Source organism: Lolium perenne, chromosome 2 (genome assembly GCF_019359855.2).
Source record: "Lolium perenne isolate Kyuss_39 chromosome 2, Kyuss_2.0, whole genome shotgun sequence".
Lineage (NCBI taxonomy): Eukaryota > Viridiplantae > Streptophyta > Magnoliopsida > Poales > Poaceae > Lolium > Lolium perenne.
The window spans coordinates 140,692,637-140,714,346 of record NC_067245.2 but is presented as its reverse complement, the minus strand read 5'-3'; the positions used below and the strand labels follow the sequence as shown (position 1 = coordinate 140,714,346).

General features: G+C 40.7%; 1 long non-coding RNA gene across 1 annotated transcript in view; it reads left to right on the top strand.

Moving 5' to 3' along the window:
• LOC139836067 (uncharacterized) overlaps positions 1 to 20,183 on the top strand; it is a 244,779-nt gene extending 224,596 nt beyond the window's left edge. The window contains exons 2-3 of the long non-coding RNA XR_011751973.1: positions 18,535 to 18,615; positions 19,903 to 20,183. This is a non-coding gene — a long non-coding RNA (uncharacterized lncRNA). The remainder of the gene's footprint in view (positions 1 to 18,534; positions 18,616 to 19,902) is intronic.
• The last annotated feature ends 1,527 nt before the right edge of the window (positions 20,184 to 21,710 follow it).

Below are 21,710 nucleotides of genomic sequence, written 5' to 3'. Positions count from 1 at the left end.
GGAGGGGGTGGGCATGATGCTACCGTGAATTTTTGTGACCCCCAAAAACGAGCAAATACGAGAGAGGCATCCAAAGAAACACACTCGTCCCCTACCCCCCCCCCCCCCAATTTGAAATCCAGCCAAAGGTGGATCAAAAAAGGCAATCGAAAAGCATGGATTGTTCATCTTTTTCTATATATATATAGTTAGGGTTAGGGTTTATGGTTTATAGAGATGCACATATTTTCATTTCACATTTGTGATGTACAATAATACATAGGTAAGATTCCAAGCATGACCTTTGTTAGAATAACCTTTAACGTGTTCTCTCACCTTTAGATTCAAATGGGCATAAACATTCAGAAAAAATCGAAAAATGAAAAACCAAAGCACATAGTCTTCTTATGTCATATAGTAAGAATTGAAGTTGATAAACAAGGTCTGGACATATTCAAACCAGTCAAATCATGTATCTACACCTAACCCTAAACTTTATCTTATGAAGTCAAGCATGAAGAGAAATGGTTTTGGGTTTCAAACATGGAAATTTCAAAAACCTCGCAAAAGCTTCATTTTAGAGTGACTAAGAAGGATACAGGCTTACCTTTTCATTTTCATGTTTTAAACTTGTTTAAATCCTGGTCAAAACTAGGATTTGAACGAGATTCAAATGGGTATAAAAAAATAAAAAATACACATAGCCTTTTTATGTCATATAATGCATGAGCACTCAAGTTGATAAACATGGTCTAGACATATTCAAACTAGAAAAATCATGTATCTACCCTGGCCCTAACCTTAAACTCTGTATTATGGAGTCAAGCATGAAGAGAAGTGGTTTTGGGTTTCAAACAAGGAAATTTCAAATTGATGAACAAGGTCTAGGCATATTCAAAATAGAAAAAGCATGTATCTACCCACTAACCATAAACTCGGTCGATCTTATGAAGTCTAGCATGAAGAGAAGTCGTATTGGTTTCAAACATGGAAATTTCAAGAACCTCCCAAAAGCTTCATTTTAGAGTGACTAAAAAAGATCCAGGCTTGCCTTTTCATTTTCATGTTTTAAAATTGTTTAAATCTTGGTCAAACCTAGCTAGCTAGTATTTGACCAGGATTCAAATGGGCATAAAATTCAAAAAAACCAGAAAAATGAAAAACCAAAGCACATAGCCTTCTTATGTCATATATAGTAAGCATTCAAGTTGATCAACAAGGTCTAGACATATTCAAAACAGAAAAAAGGATGTATCGATCTACCCCTAACCCTTAACTCTGTCTTATGAAGTCAAGCATGAAGAGAAGTGGTTTTGGGTTTCAAACATTATATTGAGATTTCAAGAACCCCCCCAAAAGCTTCATTTTAGAATGACTAAGAAGGATCCAGGCTTGCCTTTTCATTTTCATGTGTTTTAAACTTTCTAAAATCTTGGTCAAACCTAGGACTTGACCAAGATTCAAATGGCATTAAACATTCAGAAAAAATCAAAAAATGAAAACCAAAGCACATAGCCTTCTTATGTCATATATATATAGTAAGCATTCAAGTTGATCGATATGAACAAGGTCTAGGCATATTCAAAACAGAAAAAGCATGTATCTACCCCCTAGCCCTTAACTATGTCTTATGAAGTCAAGCATGAAGACAAGTGGTTTTGGGTTTCAAACATGGAAATTTCAAAAACTTCCCAAAAGCTTAATTTTAGAGTGAATAAGAAGGATCCAAGCTTACCTTTTCATTTTCAGGATTTATGCTTGTTTAAATCTTGGTCAAACATAGGATTTGACCAACACACATATAGTCTTCTTATGTCATATAGTAAGCATTCAAGTTGATAAACAAGCATGCATGTCTAGACATATTCAAATTAACCCGACAAATCATGTATCTACCCCTAACCCTAAACTCTATCTTATGAAATCAACCATGAAGAGAAGTGGTTTTGGGTTTCAAACATTGAGATTTCAAGAACCCCCCAAAAGCTTCATTTTAGAATGACTAAGAAGGATCCAGGATTACCTTTTCATTTTATGTTTTAAACTTGTTTAAATCTTGGTCAAACCTAGGATTTGACCAAGATTCAAATGGGCATAAACATTAATTCAGAAAAAACAAAAAAAAATGAAAAACCAACGCACATATAGTCTTCTTATGTCATATAGTAAGCATTCAAGTTGATGAACAAGCATGTCTAGACATATTCAAACCCGACAAATCATGTATCGATCTACCCCCTAACCCTAAACTCTGTCTTATGAAGTCAACCATATGAAGAGAAGTGGTTTTGGGTTTCAAACATTGAGATTTCAAGAACCCCCCAAAAGCTTCATTTTTGAATGACTAAGAAGGATCCATGCTTACCTTTTCATTTTCATGTTTTAAACTTGTTTAAATCTTGGTCAAACCTAGGATTTGACCAAGATTCAAATGGGCATAAAAATTCAAAAAAAATCAAAAAAATAAAAAAAACCAAAGCACATAGCCTTTTTATGTCATATAATGAGCATTCAAGTTGATAAACATGGTCTAGACATATTAAAACAAGAAAAATCATTTATCTTCTCTGGCCCTAACCCTAAACTAGAGTTGTCTTATGAAGTCAAGCATGAAGAGAAATGGTTTTGGGTTTCAAACATGAAAATTTCTGATGAGGACATCCCTACCTCACTACTACCTCCGTCATTGCAAGATGAAGATGAAGCTGTGAAGCTCAAGTCCAATGAAGTTAGGATTGGACCAATGACACGAGCTCGTGCGAAGCTACTTAAACAACAGGTGAACTTGTTCCTAAACGATACTTTGATTGACGAGAACTTTATACTACCTAAGTCGTATTACTTATGTATGATCAGGTATAAGGAGGAACCAAGCATCGCACGAGGAGAAGAGGAGCAGCTGGACAAGAAGCTGGACGTGAAGCTGGACATGGAGCCGGACGTGAAGACATCCCATGGACGCGCGAGGGAGGAGCGGGAGGCATGCGCGAGAGGAGGAGTTCTTCAGGCCGGTCCCAGGCCCGGTCAGACCGGCCGTGGCGCCGGGCCACCCGGTCACAAACCGGATTTTGAACCGGTGCCATCCGGGCCACATCCAGGGAACACGGACCCTTCATCCGGTTTCCGCCCGGTCACAGACCCGGTTTAGGACCGGACCACCCGGTCCCAGGCCCGGTTGACCGGCCCCCAGACCGGCCGAGTCCGAGTCTGTCTCGACCAGATCTATTCTGGGTCGGTTATTTTCGTACTTTTTCGACCTGAGGTCGTCCCGAACGCCTATATAAGTCCCTGGGACGCCCCCAAAGTTGCTTTAGACCACGTTTAAGATAAACCCTAGTTCTTAGTTGTTTGCTCTGCAAAACTATTGAATACTACTCTCCAATTCGCATCGATCTGGAGTTTTATGCTACTGAAAGTTTGTGTGTGATCTGCTGTTCCATTGGGGATTAGAAGATTGCAATTTACCGCTTCGTGGTCGGTGGCTACGTGCGCAAGTGTGTGGAGTTGCGAATATCTTGCAGGGTTGAGAGCTATTGCATTGGCATCAGGAATCAATCGAGAGACTTCGTCGGCGTCATACAAGTTATCCTCCTCATCATCACCGATTCCATCCGCTGCTACCATCGTGTGTTCATCACCACCGTCGCTTACTGAGAAGATCGGGCAACCCCGTATCATCTTGGTATCAGATTTCCAGTTTTCCTCGGTAAGCCTTCCACAATCCACCCCATAGTTGAGTTGTGAGTGTTTCCTATCCAGAAAAAGCCATAAAAAGTTAGGGTTAGGGTTTGCCATAGCCTTAGATTGCACTAATTTCGAGTTTTAGTTGCTTTTCGTAGTTGTTTTTGCGTATCTTTATCTTTCATCTAGTAGAATTGTTAGGGTTTGTGTTTTTTCTCTCATCTAGTTTATCATATCGTGTCAGTTTTGTTACTCCGAGTCCACATAGCATACAGTGTGCTTGTTCCCAACCATAGACACAGCCTATCGATATAAAGTGACTAGGAACTTCCCCAGAAGAGACTAGTTTTACCGCTCGACAGGCTGCTCGTTAGGTTATCGGTGCTTTGCATATTTCTGTTGGCCGTGTTATCAAGGAGTTGTGTCAAAAAAAAAGAGAAAATTGAAAAGAAGCAAAAAGAGCTACATCGCTGCGTGTGTTATACAAATAGAACATCCAAAAAGAAAAGTGTTGTGCTAGTTGAATCAAGTGAAGGCCTAAGTTTACTTTCCTGCACTCGTAGTTGAGCAATCTTGTGCCTGTCTCGTTGAGCTTTGCTAGCGTCTCTCTAGTGCATTGCAACTTTTCCCACATATAGTTGCATTGCCCCATTATATCGCCTTGTGTGAGTATCATTGGTTGTCTACGGTCAGCGCTAGAGCTTGTTATTGGTGCAAATAGGTAGGCCACCTACAGCCCCACATATATCCTGTTTTGTCGTGTGATTTGTTCTTATACCCTTGATATTCGCTTCGCTACATCCGTGCACTAGTCCGTCAATCCAAGTTGGTAAGCAATACTAATTCACTTTGGAGCGGTAAGATTTACCTTTCTTATCAGTTTTGAGTGAGTTGTGAGAGTACCACCAAAGATCTTTGTTTAGTGCACTAACCTACTAATCATGTCTTCTACCAAGAATGTTGATGTGATGCAGAAAAAGGACGCCGCTACACCAGTTACTTGGCGTGAATTTGAGGCACTTCGTGATCACATGCAACGTGAAATACGAGTTGCTAGTGATGTGTTGGACAAGGATATTCAGAGTGTTCACTTGAAGGTCGACGAGACTACTACAGCGGTTAACACCGTTCAAACGTCGGTGACGACTCTTCAAGCATCTATACAAGCTTTGACAACCGCCGTTGGTGAGATACGTACAATGGTGCAACAACAACCACCACCTGATGAAGATGGCAGTGTGCAAGGTGACAATACTGAAGCTGCTAATGCTCAAGGGCGTGGTGTTGGTCGTGGTCTTGGACGTGGCGTTGGAGATGCGTTCCGTGGTCGTGGTTTTGTCCCCGTCGGAGCCCAACGTGTTCCTCAACAACAAGACGATGGTTTGGGTAAGCCCAAGTTCTCAATTCCCAGATTTGAAGGAGGTACTGATGTTGAAGAATATCTTACATGGGAGCTGAAGATTGAGAGATTATGGCGTTTACATCCTGACTATACTGAAGATAGGAAGATCAAGCTTGCTTCCTCTGAATTTGATGGCTATGCATTGCGTTGGTGGGATGGACTTGTTCGTGTTCGTGCCTCGTGGTGCTGGTCCTTACAAAGTGCTTGCCAAGATCAATGATAATGCATACTCGATAGATCTTCCAGTTGATGAGTTTGGTGTCAGTAATTCTTTCAATGTTGCTGATTTGACACCATATGACGGAGAAGACCTTGGAGCGTCGAGGTCGACGTCTTTTGAAGGGGGGGGGGAGATGATGAGGACATCCCTACCTCACTACTACCTCCGTCATTGCAAGATGAAGATGAAGCTGTGAAGCTCAAGTCCAATGAAGTTAGGATTGGACCAATGACACGAGCTCGTGCGAAGCTACTTAAACAACAGGTGAACTTGTTCCTAAACGATACTTTGATTGACGAGAACTTTATACTACCTAAGTCGTATTACTTATGTATGATCAGGTATAAGGAGGAACCAAGCATCGCACGAGGAGAAGAGGAGCAGCTGGACAAGAAGCTGGACGTGAAGCTGGACATGGAGCCGGACGTGAAGACATCCCATGGACGCGCGAGGGAGGAGCGGGAGGCATGCGCGAGAGGAGGAGTTCTTCAGGCCGGTCCCAGGCCCGGTCAGACCGGCCGTGGCGCCGGGCCACCCGGTCACAAACCGGATTTTGAACCGGTGCCATCCGGGCCACGTCCAGGGAACACGGACCCTTCGTCCGGTTTCCGCCAGTCCTGGGACCCGGTTTAGGACCGGACCACCCGGTCCCAGGCCCGGTTGACCGGCCCCCAGACCGGCCGAGTCCGAGTCTGTCTCGACCAGATCTATTCTGGGTCGGTTATTTTCGTACTTTTTCGACCTGAGGTCGTCCCGAACGCCTATATAAGTCCCTGGGACGCCCCCAAAGTTGCTTTAGACCACGTTTAAGATAAACCCTAGTTCTTAGTTGTTTGCTCTGCAAAACTATTGAATACTACTCTCCAATTCGCATCGATCTGGAGTTTTATGCTACTGAAAGTTTGTGTGTGATCTGCTGTTCCATTGGGGATTAGAAGATTGCAATTTACCGCTTCGTGGTCGGCGGCTACGTGCGCAAGTGTGTGGAGTTGCGAATATCTTGCAGGGTTGAGAGCTGTTGCATTGGCATCAGGAATCAATCGAGAGACTTCGTTGGCATCATACAAGTTATCCTCCTCATCATCACCGATTCCATCCGCTGCTACCATCGTGTGTTCATCACCACCGTCGCTTACTGAGAAGATCGGGCAACCCCGTATCAATTTCTAGACCCCCCCCCAAAGCTTCATTTTAGAGTGACTAAGAAGGATCCAGGCTTACCTTTTCATTTTCATGTTTTAATCTTGTTTAAATCTTGGTCAAACCTAGGATTTGACCAAGATTCAAATGGGCATAAAAATTCAAAAAAAAAATTAAAAACTAAAGCACATAGCCTTCTTATGTCATATATATATATATATAGTAAGCCCTCAAGTTGATGAACAAGGTCTAGACATATTCAAAACAGGAAAAGCATGTATCTACTCCCTAACCCTTAACTATGTCTTATGAAGTCATGCACGAAGATAAGTGGTTTTGGGTTTCAAACATGGAAATTTCAAAAACATCCCAAAAGCTTAATTTTAGAGTGACTAAAAAGGATCCGAGCTTACCTTTTCATTTTCATGTTTATGCTTGTTTACATCTTGGTCAAACATAGGATTTGACCAAGATTCAAATGGGCATAAACATTCAGAAAAAATTAAAAAACCAACGCACATTAGTAGCCCAAAATTGAACCAGTAGTTGGATATTTTTGAACTTGATCTGTAGTAGTGGGAAAAATCCTAGATTAACCTATTTAATCATAGATTCGTAGGTCGATTTTTCTACTTTTTTATTATTACTATGCAGCACATGTGTGTTTGCCCGTCGAGTGAAACTCGGAGGAAGAGGGATCACTCAGAAGGAGAGAAGAAGGGAGTGCATTATGGTGTCTCCCCTTTTTCGGGTGATGATGTTGACTGTTGTGCAGGTTTTGCCAGTGAGCAGGAGGTGCGAGCGAGCGAGTCGAGCGAGGCCGAGAATGAGAGAGATTTTTTTTTGTGAGAGGGACAACCGAAGGATCCTGAAGGACCCAGAGACTTCCAATACGCATCCTGATGCGTCTTCTCTTGACAAAGAAGATGGCTGGGAGTTTGCGTACCTACTGCACGTGACTTGTGCTCACTGAAGTGTGGGACCTCACGCATGGGCACCACACGTAAGTGACAGACCTGTTGGTGTAAAAACTCAGGTTATTATTATAGTGCATTAGAACAAAGTTTCCTATGGATTCAAGGGTAGGAAATCCAAGTTAACTCATTTATATGACATTAATTTTTCCATGAAGCAAAGTTAACACATCTATCAATTGGTACATTTTGGTGTGACTAAGAAGGATCCATGCTGACTTATTCGTTTTCACGTGTTAAACTTGTTTGAATCTTGCTCAAACCTAGGATTTCACCAAGATTCAAATGGGCATGAAAATGAAAAAATGAAAAAAATGAAATGCCAATGCTTCATTTTAGAGTGAAGTAAGGCATGAAGAGAAGTGGTTTTGGGTTTCAAACATGGAAATTTCAAAAACCTCCCAAAAGCTTCACTTTAGAGTGACTAAGAAGGATCGAGGCTTACCTTTTCATTTTCATGTTTTAAACTTGTTTAAATCTTGGTCAAACCTAGCTAGTAGTTGACCAAGATTCAAATGGGCATAACATTCAAAAAAATCAGAAAATGAAAAACCAAAGCACATAGCCTTCTTATGTCATAAAGTAAGAATTCAAGTTGATAAACAAGGTGTAGACATATTCAAACCTGACAAATCATGTATCTAAACCTAACACTAAACATTGATATTTCAAGAACCCCCCCAAAAGATTCATTTTAGAGTGACTAAGAAGGATCCATGGTTACCTTTTCATTTTCATATTTTAAACTTGTTTAAATCTTTGTCAACCTAGGATTTGACCAAGATTCAAATGGGCATAAAAATTCAGGAAAAAACCAAAAGAATGATAAACCAAAGCACATAGCATTCTTATGTCATATATATAGTAAGCATTAAAGTTGATAAACAAGGTCTAGACATATTCAAACCAGATAATCATGTATATATCTACCCCTAACCTTAAACTCTGTCTTAATTATGAAGTCAATCATGAAGAGAAGTGGTTTTGGGTTTCAAACATGAAAATTTCAAGAACATCCCAAAAGCTGGTACATATTAGAGTGACTAAGAAGGATCCGGGCTTACCTTTTCATTTTCATATTTTATACTTGTTTAAATGCTGGTCAAACCTAGGATTTGACCAAGATTCAAATGGGCATAAAATTCAAAAAAAATAGAAGAATGAAAAACAAAAGCACATAGTCTTCTTATGTCATATAGTAAGCATTCAAGTTGATAAACAAGGTTTAGACATGTGTTCAAACCACACAAATCATGTATCTACCCCCTAACCATAAACTCGGGCAATCTTATGAAGTCTAGCATAAAGAGAAGTCGTATTGGTTTCAAAAATTGAAATTTCAAGAACCTCCCAAAAGCTTCATTTTAGAGTGACTAGAAAAGATCAGGCTTGCCTTTTCATTTTCATGTTTTAAAATTGTTTAAATCTTGGTCAAACCTAGCTAGCTAGTATTTGACCAAGATTCAAATGGGCATAAAATTCAAAAAAAAAACCAGAAAAATGAAAAACCAAAGCACATAGCCTTCTTATGTCATATATAGTAAGCATTCAAGTTGATAAACAAGGTCTAGACATATTCAAAATAGAAAAAAGCATGTATCTACCCATAACCCTTAACTCTGTCTTATGAAGTCAAGCATGAAGAGAAAGTGGTTTTGGGTTTCAAACATGGAAATTTCAAAAACTTCCCAAAAGCTTAATTTTAGAGTGACTAGGAAGGATCCAGGATTACCTTTTCATTTTCATGTTTTAAGTTTGTTTAATTCTTGGTCAAACCTAGGATTTGACCAACAAGATTCAAATGATCATAAAAATTCAGAAAAAATCAAAAAAAGAAAAGAAAAACCAAAGCACATAGTATTCTTACGTCATATATATAGTAAGCATTCAAGTTGATAAACAAGGTCTAGACATATTCAAACCCGACAAATCATGTATCTACCCCTAACCCTAAACTCTGTCTTATGAAGTCAACCATGAAGAAAAGTGGTTTTGGGTTTCAAACATTGAGATTTCAAGAACCCCCAAAAGCTTCATTCTAGAATGACTAAGAAGGATCCAAGCTTACCTTTTCATTTTCATGTGTTTTAAACTTGCTTAAATCTTGGTCAAACCTAGGATTTGACCAAGATTCAAATGGGCATAAACATTCAGAAAAAATCAAAAAATGAAAACCAAAGCACATGAATCTTCATACACACGACAGTCCGTCTTGTGAAGACATTTTGTTTTTACTACCCTATCACATGTTTCTATATATAGTAAGTAATATGTATCCAAAAATGATTTTTGGGGATTTATAGGACAAAGTTATAACACACCTACATTTCAAATTGGAATTATTTTCCATAAATTAGCATAAAGTCATTTAAATGTGTGAAACTAGCTAGAAAGCACAAAAAATGTAAAGAATTGGGAATTTTCAGTAATATGTGGCCTTATTTATCTAAAAATGTAGAGGCGCCATTTTGAGCCGTATCTTATGTACCCCATTCACAAAATAAACCTATTTTGTCATCTAGAAATTGAAAAATGAGTTTTATATATCGAAAAGTTGAAAAGTCTAGTCAGCAACATTGTTGGGAATGGCAAGATGCACCACCATTCCCAATTTGGGCACATTGTAACAAACTATGCCACACATATGGCCATAACTATATCATTTGGCTTGCAAACCAGGAATCTTCATACACGATAGTCCGTTTTTTGAAGACATTTTGTTTTTCACTACCCTATCACATGTTTATTATTTTCCCTGTCAACTAACACATACAAGCACACTCCATGCAGAAGGGTTTCATTTTTGAGGTTTTCTTCATTTTCATTTATTTATTTCAAAACCTGGTCAAAATGGTTGACATGATTATCCTTGCAAAGGGGTTGAATATTTTAGTACTATCACTGGTTTCTATATATAGTAAGTAATATGTATCTAAAAATGATTTGTGGGGACTTGTAGGACCAAGTTATAACACACCTACAATTCAAATTTGAATTACTTTCAATAAATCAGCATAAAGTCATTTAAATGTGCGAAACTAGGTAGAAAGCACTAAAAACCGTAAATTTGGGAACTGGCATTAAAATATGGCCTAATTTATTTTAAAAATGTAGATGCGCCATTTTGACCCATATATTATCTACCCAATGCACAAAATAAACATATTTTATCATCTAGAAAATGAAAAAAGATTTTTTATACTGAAAACTTGAAAAGTCTAGTCATCAACAGTGTTAGAAATGGCAAGATGCACCACCATGCCCAATTAGGTAACACTATAACAAACAATGTTGTCCAGGGAGAATCAAACTTGGTAATATTAACTATGAGATTGAACAAAACGTTATATTTGGTTTACCTTTTGAACCTCCTAACTTACCACAACATTGACTTCTTATTTTTATTTACAAATATATATTTTAATATCCCATTGTTGTGCAATAATATATGTTTTTATCTCAAATCAATTAGCATTTGATTTTAAAAAACTACCATAATAATTTATGAGAAAGCGTTGAACAAGTTTCAGAATGTAATTTTATACTTGATATGACCAATAATAGACTTAAATTAAATTGGATTTCAAAGCTCAGATTTTATAAGCGAATAGAGTTTCATGTTGCAGACTATGTATTAGCTTGACGAGCACCCATAGAATAAAGTAGGTCGGTCACTTACGTGTGGTTCCCATGCGTGTAGGTCCCACACATCAGTGAGGACAAGTCACGTGCGGTAGGTAGGCAAACTCCCAGCAATCTTCTTTGTCAAGTAATGACGCATCGTCAAGACTCTCTCTCTCTCCCATTTGTCGTTGAAAAAAAAGAATATCAGACGGGCGCGTAGCCTGCACTGCAGGTCTACAGAACTGAAACCCTGTGTGCCAGTCAACATCACTCACCGAAAAAAGTGAAGCATTTCTTTTCACCATAAATAACAGCAGCCCCGTGAGGCACTGCTCTTCAATTCCTTTCTCTTTCTCCTTCCGTGTGATCCCTTTTGCACCTTTTATCCTTTGCACGAAACTCCACTTATTGTTGTCATTGTTGCACAGAACACTCACTTAACCTGTTCTTTTACACATATCACCAACTCATGTATTTGTTGCACAAAGGTCTAAATCTCTGGCTAAGCTACTTTTCTCTAAGGGCTCCTTTGATTCAAAGGATAGAAAAAGCATAGGAATAGGAAAGTCATAGGATTAGAATGGCATGTCTATTTGAATCTCATAGGAAGATGAAGTGTGTTTGATTGAAGCAAAGGAATTTTTCATGAGGTATGAGCTAATGTTTTTTCCCTATAGGAATTACACTACAAGATTTCCATAGGAATTTTTCCTATAGGATATATTCCTATGAATCAAACAATATGTATAGGAAATTTTTCCATAGGAAACAAATCCTACACAATTCCTATGCAAATCCTATGAATCAAAGGAGCCCTAAATCTGATGGCCGGGACCTAGAAGGTAGTGGTAATATCCATTGTCATTGTGTAGTGTGTTTTTTAGAACTCCAAAAGAATATGAAAATATTTTAGCAATTGAAATAATATAAATTAACTAATATGGGATAGTCATGAAATATATTTTCTACTATCCGGCCAATAGCAAGTGTCATGAAATATATTCATTGTAAACTTAGTGATAATCACTCGAGTTTGATATGAATGGCCTAGCTAGCTATGGGCATCTCCCACTATATATGTTGTCCACACGACCAACCAACAAGCAAAAGGTATTCCATGAGGAAAGTTTCTTATGGGTGACTTTCATCTCTGCCGCAAAACACGCACCGAAATTGTTGGCGCGTCCCATTTTCAAGCTACCCCAAAACCTGCGGTTTGCCCGTCGGCCTATAAAACATCGGTCAACAGAGGATATTTCCCTGTAGAGCACAATTCGAACACCGCATCTTTCTCATGCTTCTACCAGGCACACTCCCACGACGACGGCCGTGCCCCACCGCCCCTCCTCACCATCACTGCCTCCTCACCGGCCACCGTAGTGACCGACCACGTTTTACCGGCGGACCTCCCTTGCTGTCTAGCAAGCCGGATTAGCTTCCTCGACGCCGATGTTGACCGCGCCATATCTGCTCTGGATCTGCTTCCCCGACTCTGTAGTCCACCTCACCAGAGATCGAGATGGGCAAAAAACGCGGCCCCAAAGTCGACCACCCCCAACCAAAGAGTAAATCCTCCCTGGCCTCAGACGAAGGTTGATGAATAGTTTACATGTCTGCTTTTGTTATATGCATTTGATTTCTGACACTAGTTTTCGTTGCTTTCTTGCAATGCATTCTTGCTGATATTAGATCCGTGTAGATAGTTGTTTGCCACGTAGCTATATGAGATCTCAACCTTACATCTGCTGATCGAGAGGAAGATCGAGGTTATGTCCGCTTTCGCTATGCATTTCTTTTCCGAGAATCACTTCTGTGCGATATGTTTTGGGGGTTTGAAGTATGCGTTTTACAAAGGTTATGATAGCAGTCAAGCTAGCAGAGCAATTTGTTGATAGTATTAAACTGCCTGTATTTTTTTTTATCTCGGAACTCTGCTGATCGTAACCTTACATCTGCTGATGGAGAGGCAGAGCTTATGTCCGCTTTCGTTACGCTTTTCTTTTCCAAATATCACTTTTGTACGGTACTTTTTTGGGGTTTGAAGTATCGGTTTTGCTATGTCTCAGTCAACTGAGAATTTCTAAAGTCTCAGTCACTCACGAAAATGCACTTGAGTTGCACTTTTCTGTCAAAAAAGTGCAATTGCACTTTTCTACTAGAAAAGTGCAACTGATCCGAGTTGCACATTTTTTTGAACTGCAGTTGCACTTTTCTGAAGTGACTGAGACTTAAGAAATTCTCAGTTGACTGAGACATAGACACACCCTTGAAGTATACTACCTCCACCCCAAACCTGAAGGCTTATTTATAAAAGTCAAACCAAGTAAAGTTTGACCAAACTTTCAGAACAATCTATCAAGAAATATAATATTTCATAGATACCGTACGAAAATATATTCGTTATCTATTTAATGATATTAAATTTGTATTTTGCATGTTAATAATGATTTTTGGTAAAAACTTCGAGATGGTGGTAGTACGTTTTACAAAGGCTATGATAGCAGTCAAGCTAGCAGAGCAATTTATTGATAGTATTAAACTGCCTGTATTTATTTCAATTTGCAACTCTGTGTGCGCCATGTGGAATTGCATGCTCTAGCCAGTTCATCCAATGAGGTTTTATCACTTAACAACAGAAGTTCGGGATTTTATTTTATCACAGAACCACAACCCTAGAAATTTGTATCACAAAACACCAACATTTGGGGTAATTGTTTCGCAGAATACATGATCTCTGTTTGATAGCCCATTAGTGACTTCAGGCCACCGTCAGTTTAAGATGACAGCAGGTGAAAGACAATCAGACTTTATTTTGCGGTATTTGCTGTTAAACGCTAAATACAAAGCTGTTTGTCAACACTAGTTATTAAATCTTATGTCCATATGGTTCAAAAAAATCTTATGTCCAGGGTAGTTGTATTGGTACACATTATCAAAACCTTATGCTGGTACAGAATATATTACCCAAATCTCAATATCTTGTGTGGTTATAATTTCAATGGATATGTGTCATATGGTAATTCATTTTGTGTGTAGCATATGTAACAAGTGTGACTCATATTCTCATTTCCACAGAGTGTCTACAAAATTTCACACCAAAATTCATTTGTTTGTAGCAAACATGCTCACGTACTGTAAATTGGTGTCACGCTGTAGGGTGATGCTCTTGTCAAGCCAACTAATGACAAATAATGTGTTATGTGAAATAATTTCCCCAAATGTTGGTATTATGTGATAAAAAATCCCCAACTTGTGTTGCTAAGTGATAAAACCGCTCATTCAATAGACCGAGCCTTAGGCATGTATCATTAGATATTTTTTTAGGAAGGCTGCAAGTATTTATTTTGAATACTGCATTGCTACTTGCTAGGATTTGAACTCAGGACCTTGTAGGTCTGATACCATTTCGAATTGCATGCTCTAGCAAGTTCATCCAATAGACCGATCTGTTGGAACTTGGAAGACCCTAGGCAATTATATTAAGCACACGCCATTCCATATGGTTAACCATTGGGATGAAATGACACTTATGTGTTTGAGTCTATATGTGGATTGCTTAGCCCTTTCCATCAGTTCGTACTTTTGGTTGCGTTGGCTACTACATGAAGCTTGACATTCATACTTATCCTAAAACTTGTTGCTGCTGCCCTCTGTTGCCCAACATAAATTATTTTTGAGCCATAATTTCTTTTCCCTTTCCATCAGTCCGGACTTCCGGTTGCGTTGGCTAGTGCATGAAGCTTGACAATATGAACATCAATTATTTTTGAGCCATAGTTTGTTTGTCATTTCACCTTTTGAGCAGTCTCACTGCTACTATTAATTTGTTCTTATATGCACAGTTCCATGATAAATCTCATCTGCATTTCTCGCCAATGCATGTTAGGTCTTCCACTCGAGAATGAGTACGAAGAGCAACGGAGGCAAACTATCCTGCATAATAGCCGAGTTGCAGCCTCGTGGGCCTAACACTACATCCTTCTACAAGGTCTAGTGCAAAAATGCCACCCACCTCCATCACAAAGGATACGGAACATTCCTCTGATTCAGAATTTGATCCTTCTGATTGTGATGGCGAGCGAAGATGCCCTGGTCGACTATCCTCTGCAACACAACAAGGTGAGTTTTCTCTGTCCTATCATCGAATTATTTGTCCCAACTTCCATTTGTTGTATCCCAGTCCTACCAAATATGTTACCCATGCCATCATATATGTTTTGGCATATGTTGCCTTATTGTTTTTCCATTCCATCTGCATATCATCATCATATAATATTGTACATTGAAATATCATTTATGTGTGACAGGCATCTGCAGATTCGGGCAAGAACTTTTCAAGAACGAACAGGAGGAAGAACACTCAACAGGAACCTCAGGCTGATACCAGAGGATGGGTGACAGTGCGTAATAAAAAAAGGGTTAAGCCTGATGCTCGTGCTGCTCCTCCTATTACAAGGTCTAACAAAAGACTAACACGAGGTGGCGACCAGGCCGAGAATGATAACAGTAAAAGGTCTCGTAAAAACCACAAACCATCGAATCAGACAGAAGTAGCCCCAACATGTACCAGCCCACACATTCCACAACCACCAGTTGCCAATACTGTTTCTCAGCAACAATTGCCAATAGAACTAGTTTCCACAGCAAATTCGAGCCAACAATTGGCACCATCAGGAGTGGTGGTAGGTAATAATGGCCAAGGACACATGATGCTAGTCCCAGATGATACAGCCTCAAATGTCCAAACAGTGCTGCCACAACACCAGCAAACTGGTGATGATCTCCCTCCGACCCTTAGTCCTGCGAAAGACAACTCCTCTCCCGATGATGAGACCCACGCCAAAAAAAGGTAATACTTTTTTAAAGACTTGTAGTTTAATGCTCCCTTATGTATCTATATACCATGATAGCTTAATGTAATGCTTAACTTGGTAGGTTCACCACGATCAATAAAAACGAGGGGGCCAACGGTAGGAAGAAAACATGCAGCTAAGATTTCCGGAATGGGTTCAAGATTTCGCATCACATCTATTGTAGGTTGTAACATCCCAAGAGTAATACCTAGATCCCTTTTACCTTTTCTTGCATTTTTGTTCATGCCATCATGTTGCATTCATGCATATCACCACCTTTGGTTTTACTAAATTGCATTTGCCTTTGGTTTTTCTTTGTTGCTTGTTGTTCCCTCCTTCTTCTTCTTGGTTCATCCCCTCCTCTTGTGATGTTCCAAGAAAGGCATACTCCATCTTTCTTCCTCTTTAACCTTATACACATAGGTCATGCCAAATTTTTCTATAATTTGGTGTCACCTCAAACCACCTCTTCTTTTCAAACCCTATGTGCAACCCTTCTTTTAATTTTCTCTTACCATCATATGTGATATGGTTGAATCTCCTCATACTCTTTCCTCTCTTTTTTTTCTCAAACAACATCTGCTGTTCAATTCCAAAACGGTTTGAGTTTTGAAAAACAAGATAAAAACGGATTTGAAAAGAGAAGAGAGAAAAAGGAAAATCTAGCTAAACCCTAACTACACCCTATCCTTTCTACACCCAGCCGCAGGCCCAGCCTAACCCATCTAACCCAACACCTCAGCAGCCCACCAAGCTAGCCCAACCCACCTTTCCCGAAGAGGTGTGAGGTCCCCATCGTCGCCAACCTTTCCACGTCGACAGAGGAGCACGTATCTGGCAATGGCGTGCTCCTGAGCTCCACGTCGCCAACCTACTTCATCCTCTGGTCCTCCTCCCTCTTTTATAAGCAGCACCAGCAGTCCTCCAAACCCTAGACCATCTTCCTCCCTCTCCAAGCCGCCGCCACCTCTCCTTCTACTCCCGGTGAAAAAAACCTGCTGAGAACAACACCACCGTCTAAACCTCGCTGTCGTCGCCGTGGCCGCCATCTACCCCACCTGAGCTCTGAAATCGAACCACCACGGTTCCCTCTACGTCCTTGTCTTCTTCACGGATTCGAAGACGCCAAGATCTGCTCGTCCTCGACCTCATCTGCCTCGTCTACACCCCGGCATCCCCTTCTTCTTCGTCGTCGGCGAGCCCTCCGCCGCTTCCTAGTCATCATCGACGACCCTGGGTGAGCAACGCACCCTTCTTCCTACCCCTGCATGCTTCAAACATAAAACGTGAGAGGATCTGATCGAGATCAAATCGAAAACGAGAAAAGGTTTTAGTTTTGTCTATCACGGTATCAACTTCACGGCGATCTTTCCGAGGATACAAGCTTCCCCTCTTCGAGCCACTTGAACCATTCGAAGCACGGCACTGGAGGCTACGTTTTTCGTTTTGGAATCACTCGATTTCATCAAGAATTCGCGACGTCATCTTCAACCGAAATCGAGCCCAGAAGCAGTTCGTTTTTGTTTGCAGTTTTAAGATCTGTTCACGGTGCCGTCTTTCCGGCGATCTATCCGGCGAACCGCTTCATCTCAGCGCTAGCACCATATACCGTTGTAAAGCTGAGACATAGATCAACACTTTTGCTGTTGGAGTTTCTCCAAGATGATGCGTGGTTTTGCCGCCATCTTCAATCAAACTTCGGTCCAGAAAAGGGTTTCTGTTTTTACTGTTCCTCGTCTGTGACGTTGTCACGTTTTCCAAAGCTCACCGGCGGTGACTCATTGCATCCCTACGACTCAAACCACCTCCAGATGAATCTCAGCACAACCAGCTTACTCAGCTCGTCGATAGTTCCTAAATTGTCTGCCCAGATTCTTGTTTCTCGCTGCTTTAAAAGCCGTGCTCGAAAACGTCTGCAGGTGTCTTTCTTCAGTTCCAAGTGTCATATGTTTCAGTTAACCGCGCGCGACGCGTTACCTTAACTGTACCCTGGAACCTGTCAAGATCAGCACAGTAGCACACTGGCAACTCCCACGTCTCACATCCGTGCCGGCCTGGGTTCAAACCTTGGCGCGCGCGATTAACCCAAACTTTTTGGTTGCCACGCGGTGCATCTGACGTGTCGCGTGGGTCAATTATCTCCCGCCAGATCAAGCTTTTTGCTCACAGATGGTTTTTAAAACTTTTACAAATGCTTTTTCACAAATCCAATTTGGGCAAAGTTTATATCCAAATTGATCAGCTTTTCATGATCTATCCAACTATGAACTTTGTTTTGGGTTTTGGATAATTAAAATTTGGACATAATTAAAATCCGAATTAATTTTAGTAATATGGCATAATTCATATCTTCAATTCTACAAATCCAAATTGTGCAAATTATATATCCATTTTCATCAGAAAAGTGAGAGAATTTCAAATCTTGCATTCTCATGCATCATTGGCATCATATCTGAATTGTCCAAATTAAATATGCAACATGAACAAAAACTATATGTGAGGGTGTTTATCAATTCATGTGAATTATGAGCACCCCACTTAATTTTGCCTTGCACAAATCATCTTGCCATGCCATCATGCATCATATTGCGCATTGCTTTTACTTGTATTGATTTGTTCTATTACTTTACTTGTATGTGCTTTTTGGTTCTTCTCGAGTAGACGCCGACGCAGAGCAGTACGAGCAGGAGCACGAGTTCCCTCTGGAGGATCGTGTCGGTGCTTCTACCTCTGATCTGACAGGCGAGCCCACCCCTTCACCTATTTTACATTTACATGATCTTTTGATCTATTGCTATCCTTATGTTGCGATTCTGTTGTGTCACGTGTCCTATCCACCTGTTACCTATATGTCCGAGATACACCTCCTCGCCCTACCTTTTGTTTGTTGTTTGCCAGCTTTGCGAGTCGTAGGCGAGTTTAGGGTTTTCTGTTGATATCTCGAAATGTTCGGGATATCTTGTTGGGATGTTGACACATGTACCACCTTTTCAAAATTATGATGATAACTTTTGCTAAAATTGCTAAGGGATATAATATGCAGAGGTATCGGTGAGCCCCTTTGCGAAAGCATCGGATTTTTTTCTCGCTTGTGTCCCCTAGGACCCGAGTTCTTGTTATCTGTTTCTAAGACTGAGCGCGCTAACCACTCGTGGGAGGTTTTATCGGGACCCCCCATCACCCATTACCATTTCTCAAGTCTGTTGAAAAGGGGTCCACAACCTTGGTTTTATTTGCCTATGCCATGTATGCCATGTATGCCATGCTTTACTTACTGTTGCCTTCGGGTGTTTACTTACTGTTGCCTTCGGGTGTTTACTTCCTGTTGCCTTCGGGTGTTTATTTCTGTACTGTACCCGGCGGGACGTTTACCGAAAGCGTGTGGTTCGCAGGCCTAGCCGCCGTCGCAAACCCTGAGTCCGCATCGGAGTACGGCCGAACTTCGTTTCGGGTAGCTTAGTCGGGTGCCCCCCCTAGGCATTCTTGTTGATCTGGGAACGGTCTTGTTGTGAGACTCCGCACTTGCTATGCGGGTTCGAGCATGCGTGTATGGTAACATTGGTGCACCCCTGCAGGGTAAATCTTATCGATAAGCCGTGTCCGCGGTTATGGACGACTTGGAGCTGTTTAACTCGATCATAGAACAACTTACACCTAAAGTTGTCGCTAATAACTTGCTAATTACTTGCGTAGTAAGTTAGCCCTATTATAATGGAATGGATATAAAATTGTCAACTGTGTGAGTGCCTTGTTAGTGCCTCTTGGCTAAGGGGGATCGCACTGGCTGGGTTGTTGTTTGCAGAGTATATAACTGCTAGAATATGCGCTCTCTCACCTTCTCTATTAGACGGAAGTTGTAGCGTGTCTCTATTGGTTAGTGCCTTGCTACCGCTAAACTGCACATATAGCCGGGCGAAGTTTACACCGCCCACCAGCAAGCATAGCTGGTCTTGTCTCGCAAGTACGTGCCATTGGTACTTACCCTCGTTTTTCTCCCTCTTTTTCCGGAACCCGCTTTTCGACAAACAGGTACGACAGATGATGAGCAGTACGCAGGTGGCTACTTTGTCGAGTTCACGGACGATGACTTCGTTGCGTAGCAGGATCGTTCCTAAGGCAGCAGCCTGTGGCTTGTTGGTTATGGAAACACCGCTTGATTATCTTCAGGACTCTTAGTCCAATTTGGATCTTGTCTGTACCCAGACTATTTGGCTATCTTATGTATGATGTAATGTTGGGACATGTGTCCTCTGAGTGTCATTTGGATCTTGCTCATTAGAGCGTTGCTATATATATGAACTTTATTTCCATCTTTTGTGTCATACATAGTCATGTTGTGATATTCAAGCTGTATTCTACCCTCGTATCCTGTGCACAGTGTGTGTATGTGTGACGTGCACAGGAAGGTGAAGCACTCAGGCTTGGAAAGCCTATCGTGAGCCTTTGAGGTGGGTGTTGTGTGCATGGGCGTGTCGAGCTGTTGCTTGGCCTACCCATATGCTTGGGAATGCGAGGCGACCTCACGGTCCTTTGTAGTGACCTCATGCACATAAACCCCTCTTACCTGCGCGCTCTAGGTTTTTCCTACTCTTGGGGCTTACATAGGTGGCAGAAGGCCACTTCATCCGCATGAATCTTCATATCTTGTATCACATATTGGCTATTTTATCATGAATGAACTTCCTACCTTCCCATTGTGGAAGCAGCACGTTGACACCCCTTCACAGTTCGAGAGTTTAGTGCATAATTTACATGTAAGTCATGCTTCTCCTGGTAATGATAAATTATTCCACATTGATCTGTCCCATTTCTTGTAGCTTACTGTTGTTTCTATGCTATATAACTCACCAATCATTCAACCGTTGTGAGCAGTTAAGGTTTGAATATTGACGATAATGAGGATGTAAAGTTTGTCATCGCTTCCATATTCAAAGAATTGTTGCGCCAGCACTTCTATAAGCTTAAGGCGACATACTTCACTGGCCAGATTACTGCGAATGTTCAAACAAAGTCTCCTGCACCCTGTATGACTGACGAGCAGTGGGGAGATCTTGTCAAGCACTGGTCTGATCCAAAGAATGTGGTATGGCTTATGAGGACCATGAAACCAGATTAAATTCCGAATAATTATTTTGCGCCAGTGTCTCACTAGTCTCCTTTTGCAGACGTTGTCTAAAAGGAACCAGGCTAACCGCTTGAAACAACGTTTACTAAGCCGTACAGGATCTCGTCACTTGGTTGGGAATCTCTGGCAAAAAGTAATGCCCCGCTGGTCTGTAATGCTACATATGTTACTCGTAAATTGTGTAGAACTCCATGTGCATGTTATATTTCCATCCTCCATTTTAACCACGTTATTTGATTTCTATATGATTGTACAAAAATGCAGAAAGTAGATCATGCAAACAACATGCAACCAGACAAAGAGATGACTGCAGCGGGCTTGATTCGAGGCATGCCGAGAAGAACAAACATAATGTGATAGGAGAACTTCATGAGAAAGTGTTATTGTAAGTCTTCTTTATGATTTAAATTTTTTAACGACACACTTGCCAATTTGTAGGAGCAATAATGGGCATGTCAATATGATCTTGTAGGCGTTTTTGTGAAAATGCATTTGATGTGTAATCAGGCATACCAACTTGTAGGATTAAAAGTAGTTCATACACATTAAATATACCGTCTGCATGTTTCTCCGTAATAACTTTAATTTTTACACGAATGAAAACTTTTCAGGCAAATATGAAATTGGAGATGGCAAAACCCGGGAAAGACGGTATGGAAAAAACTATAGAAGAATATATGGAGACATTTACCATGGTACTTAAAAATAAAGA